The sequence below is a fragment of the Furipterus horrens genome, unplaced genomic scaffold, assembly GCF_987537825.1.
Source record: "Furipterus horrens unplaced genomic scaffold, mFurHor1.1.pri manual_scaffold_2, whole genome shotgun sequence".
In the NCBI taxonomy this organism is placed as follows: domain Eukaryota; kingdom Metazoa; phylum Chordata; class Mammalia; order Chiroptera; family Furipteridae; genus Furipterus; species Furipterus horrens.
This window is the reverse complement of record NW_028327172.1, coordinates 108,327,574-108,340,466: the sequence shown is the minus strand read 5'-3', so window position 1 is coordinate 108,340,466 and position 12,893 is coordinate 108,327,574.

The following is a 12,893-nucleotide window of genomic DNA, read 5'->3' as shown; positions in this document are numbered from 1 at the left end:
GCTCTTGCTATGTCACCCCAAGCCCAGCACAAGTGGTGATAGGTCACAACTTGCATTGTTACACCCATCAGATGGTCCTAAGCCTGGCATAAGCAGCATCCAGTCTTGGCACAGAATGAAGCTTCAAAATAAGTGAACAGGAGCCCAGCAAAAGTGGTGGCAGGTCTCACTTCACATAGTGGTGCCCATTGCAATGTTCCAGGCCCAGCGCTGCTGGCAGCCAGCCTCAGTTGGCAGTGCAGCCACTTCCTCTCAAAGTCCTTGAGCCCAGCACAATTAGGAACCAACCACAGATCACTTTGTAGCTTCTATCAAGAGGCCCTAAGCCCACCACAAAATGCAACTAATCTTGGCCTGCACCAGAGCTCCTCCCAAGAGGCTCTAGAATCAACACACCAAGCGACTGTTTTCAGACCATACCAGGGCAGACTCCACCAGCTCCACAAATGACATACCCTAAGGGAGGACTCACCAGCACCAGAGCCCCAATAGTGACTCCCACTCCATGTGGTCAGCCCCCAAGCAACAGTATATGACTGTATTTATAGCCAGTTCCTACAGCCAGTCAACCTGGGATTCTACTCCACCAACTGACATGCCAGGAGAAGCCACGGCCCAACCAAACAGAAGGGCACACACAGCCTCCTAAAAGGACACCCTCAAAGCACCCAGCTCAGTGACCAGGAGGCCTGTGCCACTGGGTCTCACAGGTCACCTATATAGGCCACTCTGCAGAGGCCGTGGGATGAAGCAGATCTACCTAACACATACTGGTTATGTTCAATATACTGGTTATGAAGATGCTCAATAAATTTATGGGAAGAATAGATATACTCAGTGAGAACTGCAAAAATAAGACAGAAAACATGAAAAAGAATGAGTCAGAAACAAAGAATAAAGCAACTGAAAGAATGCACTAGAGAGAATCATTGATAATTAGATGGAATAGAGGATCAAATCAGTGATTTGAAAGGCTAGGTAGTAGAAAACAATCAGAACAACCACATTTTTTTTTTAATGAGAATAGTTGCCCTGGCTGGTGTTGTTCAGTGAACTGAGCGCTCACCTGTGAACTGAAAGGTCACCGGTTTGATTCCCAGTCAGGGCACATGCCTGGGTTGCAAGCCAGGTCCCCTGCTGGAGGTATCTAAGAGGCAACTGATTGATGTTTCTCTTGCACATCAATGTTTCTCTCCCTTTCTTTCTCTCTCCCTTCCCCTCTCCCTAAAAATAAATAAATAAAATCTTAAAAAAAAATAAGGATAGTTTATTGTCTTCTGGACAAATGTACCAACATTTTTATCAGAGAGTTATCAGAAGGAGAAGAGAGAAAGCAAGAAATTGCAAACCAATTTGAAGACATAATGACGGAAATCTACACTAATTTGTCGAAGTAAATAGACATACAATCCAGGAAGTACAGAGCCCCTGACAAGATGAACCCAAAGAGACCCAAACTAAGACATATCATAATTAAATGTCAAAGGATAAAGACAGAGGATCTTAAAGACAACAAGAGAAAAGCAGTTATATAGAAGAAATATCTCACAAGACTTTCGGCTGATTTCTCAAAAGAAATTTTATAGGCCAGAAGCGATTAGAACAAAATATTCAAAGTAATAAGAGCAAAACCCTACAACCAAGATTACTTCACAAACAAGTCAATCATTTAGAATTGAAGAAGAGACAAAGAGTTTACCAGACAAGAAAAAACTGAAGGAGTCTATCACCAATAAACTAAGCAATAAACTAGTATATAAGAAATATTAAAGGAACTTCTTTAAAAAAAAACACACCAAGAAATAGGAAGAAAAAAAATCTTCATTAAAGCAGTAAATCAACCAACTATAAAGCTAGTACAAAAGTTAATAGACAAAATCGGAAGTATTATGTGTAATTACAACAATAAGTTAAGGGATATACACATGCAAAAGGAGTAAAAATATGACACAAACGTAAACATAGAGTTGTACACCAAATTGTAGATATTATAGAATGTATTCAAACTTAAGTAGTCATCAACTTAAATGGACTACTATAAACATAGTTTGGTCATGTAAACCACAAACCAAAAATATAAAAGATATATAAGAAATTAAGAGAAAGAAATCCAAAAACAAAACTGTAGAAAGAGAAAGTTCTCAGCATACACAAGAGCAAGACAATTAAAAAACAAAACAAAACAACCCCCAAGAAACAATTAATAAAATAGTAATAACAATATACCTAGCAATAATTATTTTAAATGGAAATAGACTAAATGTTCCAATTGAAATACATAAGGTGGCTGAATAGTTTTAAAAAACAAGATCCATACATATGCTACCTACAAGAGACTGAATTCAGATCAAAAGACACATACAGACTGAAAGTAAAAGGATGGAAAAAAATATCATGCAAATTTTTAAAGACGCTGAGATATCAATAGATATACCAGATAAGATAGACTTCAAAACAAAGGCTATATTGCAAGTGGCAAAGAATGACATATCAAAATGTGAAAGGGATCCATCTATCAAGAGAATATAACTATTGTTATCATTTACACACCCGGTGTAGGAGCATCTAAATATATAAAGGTAATATTGACAGACATAAAGGGAGAATTTGTCAGTAAGGCAATAGGAGTAGGGGAGACATTAACATACCACTAACATCAATGAATAGATCATCTAGAGAGAAAATAAAAAAAATATTGGCCTTAAATGACACATTAGATAATACAGAATTGATACTTTTAGAAAATTTCACCCCAAAACACAATATTGATTCCTTTCAATTGCACATGAAACATTTTCTGAGATAGACCGCATGTTAAGCCACATAACAAGTTCAATAAACTTAACATTAAAATTATATCAAGTATAATGAAACTAGAAATCAATTACAAGAAGAAAACTGAAAAGCACAAAGCACGTGGAGGCTAAATAACATGCTACTAAAGAATGTATAGGTTAACAAGATCAAAGAAGGAATCAGAAGATACCTGAGACAAATGAAAATGAAAACACAATGGATGAAAATCTATGGAACACAGCAAAATCAGTCCTCAAAGGGAAACTCATAGCAATACATGCCTACTTCAGGAAACAAGAATAATCTCATAAAAACAACCTAATCTTATACCTAAAGGAATTAGAAAAAGAACAAACAAAGCTGATATGTAGAAGGAAGAAAATAATAAAATTCAGAGTGGAAATTTAAAAAATAGAGTATAAAAAAAAATACAAGGGACAAATAAAACCAAGAGTTTCTGGTTCCTTGAAAAGATGAACAAAATTAATGAACCTTTAACCAGACTCATCAATAAAAAAAAAAAAGAGGGTCCAAATAAACAAGAAATGGAAGAGCAGAAGTGACAACTGACATAACAAAATACAAAGGACTATAAGGAAATACAATGAACAGTCATATGGCAACAAACTGTACAACTTGGAAGAAATGGATAAATTCCTAGAAACATACAATTTTTCAAGAGTGAATCAAGTAGAAACAGAAAATATGAACAGAAACAAAACTACTAATTATATCAAAACCTCCCAATAAACAATTCTAGTCCAGATGGCTTCACAGGTGAATTTTTACCATTCAAAGAAGAATTAATACTTATCCCTCTCAAACTATCCAAAAAAAGTTAAAGAGGAAGGAAGGCTCCCAAGTTCATTTTATGAAGCCAGCATTACCACGATACCAAAAGAAAATTATAGGCCAATATCTCTGATAAAACCCTCAACAAAATATTACCGAAATGAATTCAGCAATCCATTAAAAAATTGTTACCATGATAAAGTGGAATTTATTCCTGGGATGCAAAGTTGGTTTAATTCTATAAAACAATTTACATGATATGCCACAAAAACAAAATGACAGATAAAAATAGTACCATATTAATAGATTCAGAAAAAAACATTTGACAAAATCCAATATCCATTCATTAAAAAAAAAAAAAGTTCTCAGCAAAGTGGGATTAGAGGGAAATATGTCAACATAATAAAGGCCATATATGACAAACCCACAGCTAACATCATACTCAAACATAAAAAGCTAAAAGATTTTTCTTTAAGATCAAGAATAAGACAAGAATGTCCCCTTTTACCACTTTTGTTCAACAAAGTATTGGAAGTCCCAGCCACAGCAATCAGACAAGAAAAGGAAATAAAAGACATCAAAAAAGGAAACAGAAGTAAAATTGTCATTATTTGCAGATGATATAAAACTATAGAGTATCCTAAAGATTCCACACACACACACACAAAAAAAAAACTATTATAACTGACAAATTAATTCAGTAAAGTAACAAGGTAGAAAATTAATATTCAGAAGTTGGTTGCATTTTTATACACCAATATTGAACTATCAGAAAGACTTTACAATTAAGAAAACAATCCCATTTACAATTGTATCAAAAAGAATAAAATACCTAGGAATAAATTTAACCTACACTCAGTAAACTATAAGACATCAAAGAAAAAAATTTACATGAATACAAATAAATGGAAGCATATACTGTGCTGATGAGTAGGAAGACTTAACATTGTTCACATGGCTATACTGCCCAAAGCAATCTACAGATACAATGCAATCCCCATCAAAATACCAATGATGTTTTTCACAAAACTAGAAAAAATCCTGAAATTTATATGGAACCACAAGACCCCCGAATAGTAGAGCAATCTTGAGAAAGAAGAACAAAGTTGGAGGTAAACTACTTTATATCAAACTATAATACAAGGCTGTCATAATCAAAACAGTATATGGTACTAGCATATAAAAGGGCACATAGATCAATGGAACAGAATAGAGAGCCCAGAAATAAACCCATGACTATATGGTCAATAAATATATGACAAAGAAGGCAAGAATATGCAACGATATAAAGATGTGCTCTTCAATAAATGATGTTGGGAAAACTGGACAGATACATGCAAAACAACAACAAAAGAAAATAAAAAAACCTAGATCACTTTTTATACTATATACGAGAATACATTCAAAACAGATTAAATACTTAACTGCAAGGTCTGAAACCATAAAACTCCTTGAGAAAAATGTAGACAGAAAACTTTTTGGCATTACTCTTAGCAATATTTTTCTGGATGTGTCTCCAAAGAGCAAGGGAAACAAAAGAAAAATAATCAAAAAGGACTACATCAAACTACTAAGTGCACAGCAAAGGAAACCATCACAAAAAGAAATCACAATCTTCCATGGTAGAAGATATTCACCAACGATGCATCTAATAAATCTTAATATCCAAAATATATAAAGCATCTATACAACTCAACACACACACACACACACACACACACACACACACACACACACACACACACATAACCCTGACTAATAAAATGGCAGATGACCTGAATAAACATTTCTCCACAGAGGCCATATAAATGGCCAAAAGACATAAAAACATGTTCAAGATTACTAATCATCAGGGAAATGCAAATTAAAACCACAATGAGATATCACTTCATACCTGTGAGCATGGCTATTATCAATAAATCAACAAACAAGTATTGGTGAGGATGTGGACAAAAGGGGACTCCCAGGCACTGTTGATGGTGCTTCAAATTGGTGCAGCCACTATGGAAAACAGTATGAAGATTCCTCAAATAATTAAAAACAAAACTCAGCAATTCCACTTCCGAGAAAAATCTAAAACACCAATTCAAAAAGAAATATGCACCCACGTGTTATCTGCAGCATTATTTACAATAACCAATATATGGCAGCAACATTCATTGACAGATAAACTGAATAAGGTAATATGGTACATATATATAATACAATATTACTTAGCCATTAGAAAAATGAAAACTTGCCATTTGTGACAATATAGATAGACCCAGAGTGTATTATGCTAAGTGAAATAAGTCAGACAAAAGACCAATACCACATGATTTGACTTACATGTGGAATATCTAAAAAACAAAGTCAGCAAAGAAAACAGAAACAAACTCATAAAATACAAAGAATAAATTGATGATTACCAGATGGGAGGGGGAATGAGATATCAGTGAAAAGGAGAAGAAATTAAGAGGTGCAAATCTCCAGTTATAAAAAACAGACTCAGGGATATAAAATACAGCATAGAGAATTTGATCAATAATATTGTAATGATTATGCATACTGTCATATGTGTAGACTTATAAGGGTAATCACTTCAAAAGATATGTGTCTAACCATTATATCATACACCTGAAGATAATGTAATATTGTATGTCAATTGTAATTGAAAATTTAAAAAAATAAAAATTAAACAAAATAAATCCTGGCTCTGCCATGTACCAGCTGTTTGAAAGTGAATGATCTGCCCATGTAACTTGTCAGCATTAAGTAGAGCATACCTCCAAAGCTCTTGGAACAGTATCTGGCATGGAGCAAGTAACCAATATTTTTTTAAGTATATTTTATTAATTATGTTGTTAAAGTAGTTCCAGTTTTTTCCCCTTTGCTCCCCTCTGTCCAGTAACCCCCTTCTTTCTAGCAATCTCACCCCCCTTTAGTTCATGTCAATGGGTCATGCATATAAGTTCTTTGGCTTCACCCTTTCCTATATTATTCTTAACATCCCCTGTCTGTTTTGTACCAAATGATTATGCTTCTTAATCCCCGCACCATATCCCCATTTCTTCCCCTCCCCCCTCCCAGCCAATAACACTTCAAATGATCCCCACACCTATGATTCTGTTCCTATTCTGGTTTGCTTAGTTGGATTTTGTTTTTATTTTTTAGATTCAGTTGTTGATAGTTGTGAGTTTGCTGTCATTTTGGTGTTCATAGTTTTGATCTTCCTTTTCTTAAGTAAATCCCTTTGACATTTCATATAATAATGGCTTGGTGATGATGAACTCCTTTAGATTTACCTTGTCTGCAAAGCACTTGATCTGCCCTTCCATTCCAAATGATAGCTTTGCTGGATAGAGTAATCCTGGTTGCAGGTTGCCTTTCATCAGATTGAATACTGCTTGCCAGTCCCCTCCTGCCTGATAAGTGTCCTCTGAGAAATCAGCTGATAGCCCTATAGGCCCCCTCCCCCTGTAGGCAACTCTCCACCTCTCTCTTGCTGCCCTCAGGACTCAATCTTTATCTTTCACCTTTGACATCTCAGTCTTGATGCATCCCTATGTATCCCTATGTGGTCCCCTCTGGGACCCTCTGTGCTTCCCAGACCTATATGTCCATCTCCTTTGCAAAACTTGGGAAGTTTTCCTCATTTTTTTCAATTCTTGCTTCTTCATTCTGCACTGGTTGACTGTTTTTTTCTTCCTTATGTTCCAAATCATTGATTTGAACCCCGGTTTCCTTCCCTTCACCATTGGTTTTGTGTGGATTTTCCTTCATTTCACTTAGCATAGCCTTCACTTCTTCTCTTATGTGTTTGCCATACTCAAGCATATCTGTCAAGCCTGTGAGCACCTTTATCACCAGTGTTTTGAACTCTGCATCTGTTAAGTTGTCTATCTCCTCATCTGTTAGGTTGGCTATCTCCTTGTCCCTTAGTTCTCCTACCGGAACCTTGATCTGTTTCCCCTTTTTGGCCATACTTCTCTGTCTCCTCATTCTGACAGGCTCCTGTGTCTGTTTGCCTCCATGTCCCAGGTAGAGCTGTTGCTCCTGTTAACATTGTAAGGATTCGTCAGTGCAGGGTTTTCTCACCAGTAGAGGGTGACCTGTTTCACCACGTTGTGGTGCTGTATGTAGGGGAGGGGTTGGAGAGGGAACAATGCCACCTGCTCAGCTCTCGCCCCTTTTCCAGGCACCTCTCTCACTTCTGCACCGCACTGGTGCCTCTCTAGCTGCTGCCCTGGCTGTCATTCCTAGAGTGCTTGGGTCTGAGACGTTCTAGGACTGTGGGGGACCTTTAAACAAGCAAACTCTGCTGAGAGACCAGCAGTTTCTGCCTCCGCCCCAACCCCCGCTGGTCTGCACAGTCAGAAGCAATGAGGCCTGATTTTCCCTGGTGCTGGGACTGTGAGCTTCGAGGGCCCAGTGAGGAGCTTGGAATGCTCCCCAGGTGTCCTTCCTGACTTTTTAAAAACGTGTGTCTGCGCTTTCCGCTGGCCTGCCACTGCTACCACTACACCGCATCCTCTCCGCCATGGCTCCACCCCTCCTACCTGTCTGGATGAGTGTTTCTTCTTTATATCTTTGTTTGCTGGACTTCCATGTAGTTTGATTTTCTGGAACATCTGGTTGTTCCTAGTTTTGATGTAGTTGTATTCCTTCTAGGTTGTGGAGGGAGACATAGCATGTCTATCTACGCCTCCATCTTGGCCGGAAGTCCCCCCAATATATTTTACTTCCACTATTTTAAAAAAGCTGAATTAGGTTTTTGTGAATATCTTAAATGGAATTAAAGTATTTTTATGTCATAATATTTACCAAATAATGATATTCCACATTTTAGTTAAGATCAGATTCATTTAGAGACCAAAAAAAAGATAACAAGTGTAGCTATTGGTGCCATTTGCCTATTTTTCATGGTTTCCCCAATTTTGGGCATATGATTGGTTAAGTCTTGACCTCTTGGCATTTGTTAGCTGTGGCCATTTGACTTACTTTCTTTGGCCAATGAAATGGGAGTAAAAATGTAATGTGCCACTTCTGGGTGAAAATGTAAAATCCATTGTATTTACAATCTGTCACTCTCTCTTTTCCTGGAGAAGCCAGAGACTATACTAGGGGTGGGGAAGGGAAAATGAAATTTGGTTTCTTCTTCTTGTGAACAAGCTAGGAGAGAATAAATAGCTCTGTAAGTTAGGGGGCTGATATGAGTAAAGATACTGAGACTAGAGGGTAGATATAACAATCTATGTGTGGAACAGCAGAAAACCAGGTAAATCAGGCTGCAAATGCTGGATTTAGTTTTTCTTGTATGTGTTTTATGGAATTTTTCTACTATACATCTGATGTATACCCAAGAAGAACAAAACGAAATACAAAATAATGGATTATTTTACATAAATAAACCTACATCCAACATATCTTAAGACTAGACATTTTATATTCAATAAAATATACAATTATACATATAGTATAATTGAAAAAAGAAAACATAAATGTAGAATATATTCTACTTCAACTAATCAAATGGAGTACTTTGGTATAAATAGCAAATTGAAACAAAATGTTACAAATGTTTATAATTTTAAATATTATATAGTTTAAAATATTATCAATTTATTTTTTAAAAGATAACATTTAAATAAGTATCTCTTCTCTTATATAGTATATTATAGTATACATCCAAAAAATCTTTCCATAATTGATTCACAATATTCTTGACCTTCAAAAACTGTAATTCCAGAAAGCTTGCCTTAAGTAATGCATATATATATATATATGAATCTCAAAAAAAAAAAAAAAGCAATATTTTATCACTGGCCAAAAATTGTGTTTTGAAATACAGAAGACAAAAATAACTGCAACCTCAGGTCAAATAAGATTTTTCTTATACACCATTTTATTTACAATTGAAGAAAAAATGGACATTAGGATTACCATTCCATTCTCAGAATCAATGGTGGAAATGTAGCAGGTAAACATTGCCTAATCATACTGACATGAACACTGGATGGCAGGAAAATAAACTAATAATGTTTGCTTGAAAGAGTCCTGATCTAAGGATATTTTAATAGCAAGTCCTGGTTAAGGACTGATTTGAGTATTAAACTTAGAATCTGTGGATTCATGAACATGGCTTCCTGAAAAATGTCACACCGATCAGGTATAAAATACAAATGTTTCATGTGTGAAACATTTTTCCTGCTGTTTGAGGCAAGCCTACAAAATCTCACTTGGAAATCAGATGTTTTACTCTGGATTAGAAAGCAGATGTTCAATGAGGATGAACGAGTTAGAAGAACTCCCCTCAACACTGCAGACCTGTCCCTCTTTCCTCTGAGCTTGACTGCCAGAACTTTGCAAAATTAGTAAAGCTTGGTATTAGCGTAAAATCTATTGTATGAGTACAATTCGACAATCTGATCCTTTGTGTTAGTGCACTATATATAGAATAGACTTCTTTCATTAAAAATCAGCAATAAATTTCCAATGCATATATGACACTATGCTACTAGGTGCTTTTTACTTTTAAAATCAAATTAATGCAAAAAATGTTTTTTTGTTTTGTTTCTGAAGATTACATTCTGATAAAACATTAGAAAAATAATATAGTATGTGTTTATGCATATAAAATTTTACTCATATTGAATTTGTATTAACCAAGTGCGTAATGCAATTTTCAAGAGACTAGTCATTGATTTGTAGAAAACTATTTTTAAAATTCATGTGGCTACACCCAAATGGCAGTCAGATGATAAAGATCTCCAAAAACATAAATAATAAAACAATGTTGTATAAAATTTTACTAATACAAATGGAACTGTAAATTTATATTAACATAGTAACTTTTTAAAACATGCACACACCATAATACAAAGAAAATTAAAAATCTGTGTAGCACATTTATTGCCAAATGAATTTACATGTTCTCTCAAGTTCACCCTGCTATTCTTAGTTAAGAAAAAAAAGTACACATAAATCTTTTTCCAGATCAAAAATCCTTCCAGCCTTATGATGAAGAAGTTCCTATGAAAAGTCTGAGTAGAAAGTCAATACATTTATTCATTTTCCCTGATCATTATATTCAAAAGGCTTTAGTAGTAAGCCTTCAGACTGTTCATCAATGTTTAAGCTACCGGCTATTCTTCCTTAGAGGATGCAGGACACTTCATTCATCTCTTGAGACTTTTTTTTTTAATTAAAAAAAAAAAAAAACTAAACTAAATATCAGAGATAAGTATGGCAACAATGATTTACCCTTGCTGCAATACTTGTTTTTCTTCATCAGAATTCACTTAGCAGTCATTTGTCATTTCACACTTTATGTGTAATCTGACCATAATGTTTACAAATTAAAGATGCAATGAATAGGTTTCAGATAATAGGTATGGTCACCAAAAATATTTTATTATCATTTGAGCCACCTGCCCGTAAATCTCTTGTATGTGCATCAATATATGGCATATAAACAGAAAAATAGAAAAGCAGAGAAAAGTTTTCACAAAGTAGATGTAGGAGAATACCCAATAGATAAATATTTGATTTGGGGTTAAAAAATAAAAAAGCTACTGATATTTCTTTTACCCCCATTTTACAGCCTACCTTACTCTTCTCCATTACAAATGGTATAAATGTATTATGCAAATTCACATATTCAACAGACATCACTTGGAAGGCATAGGGCAATCTAACAGTTCTCAATGTTTACTAATGTCAAGAATATCAGTTCTTTTAAATGGAGGATACCTATGTCAATCTATCTTTGACATATGGACATCTTTCAAGTATATATATCAAATGAAATTAGTTTGTTGAAAAATATATGAGATACTGTTACAGGTTTTAAAAATGGTCCCAGCATATCATAATGGTGATTGCTGATACCAATAAAGCATGAAGAGAAAGAGAGGGTATTTTTGTTTGTTTGTTTTTATTTATTTTTTTAGAAAGAGTTATTATACATAACAAATTGAGATAGGCTGGAACTACATGTAGAGAATCTTGTAAGGACAAATAGGTACAAAATCCAAAAAAATGAAAAGCATCCCTTTTTTAAATTTGGACATTCCTGCCTCTAGCAGCAAGTTAAGTGTGGAAAAGGAAGTACATTTTGTTTTCTAATTAAAAAATATTAAAAATATTATCAAATTTAGGTAACTGCAAAATTATATAATTTTGAACACTTTGGCAAGGAAGTTTTCATGTATATCATATTAAAATTCATATGTGCATAATAACATATTTATTTTAGAGTTACCAAAAACCTTTATAACAATTATATGTCATAATTCTAACCAAGAGGAAGAAGTTGGCTATATTTTAAAATATGATAAATAAAAACATTTAACATGCGTATATTTCAGGGTACTACAAATTAAATTTTCAGAATAATTTTAAATATAGATAAAATATGTGTTAACACTTAAAATATATAGCAAACCATGTCCATGGTTTTCCTTCTTAGAACTTCTGTATATCTAAATAAATAATTCTCACTATCATAAAATTATTTTCTTAGCTTATATATTACACATCCTAGACAGTTAAGCATAATAAACATAATAAATCTTCATCACCACAATGATTTCTGGCCCATATGGAGATTTTAGAGAAATTCAATATTTAATAATATAACACACATACAGAATACAATTATCTATATATTTGCACTTGTAATATTGAATACATCTATAATTTGTACTGAGTTGTACAATCATGCCATCCACCAGCATTCTGAAATGAGGAAAACTAAATAAAATCCTGACTTTTGATCTGGAACACCTTAGCACAATCTATGGCTCTGACACTTGCTGGAAAGTCTCTTGAGAAAGTCACCCAATCTTTCCAAATTCCACTGTTCTTATTTAGAAAATGACCAAGCTTGTCCATCTCTTATTTTCACTTAGTGACTGTCTGAGTATTTTAGACAAACATGCAGGTGTAATGGTAAAGCATAATGTTACTTTTCATTAATAAATACTAGTGTTGTACTATTTGCAACACTCAGATACATTTTGATGCACCTTTCTTCTTCTTTGGGGAATAATTATCAACCTTAGTTTTATTACAGCCTCAGATATAGTCCAGTAATTACAATGGTTCTTATACATTTTATCTAAAAACACCTTCATGTTCATCCCTGTTTTTAATTCACCTTTTTTAAATTTATTTATTTATTTGTTCATTTGTTTATTCATTTTATTTTTAAAGAGAGGGGAAAGGAGAAAGAGAGGGAGAGAAACATCACTGTGTGGTTGCCTCTCACTCGCGCCCCCATCTGGGAACCTGACGTGCAACCTATTCGTGTGCCCTGACTGGGA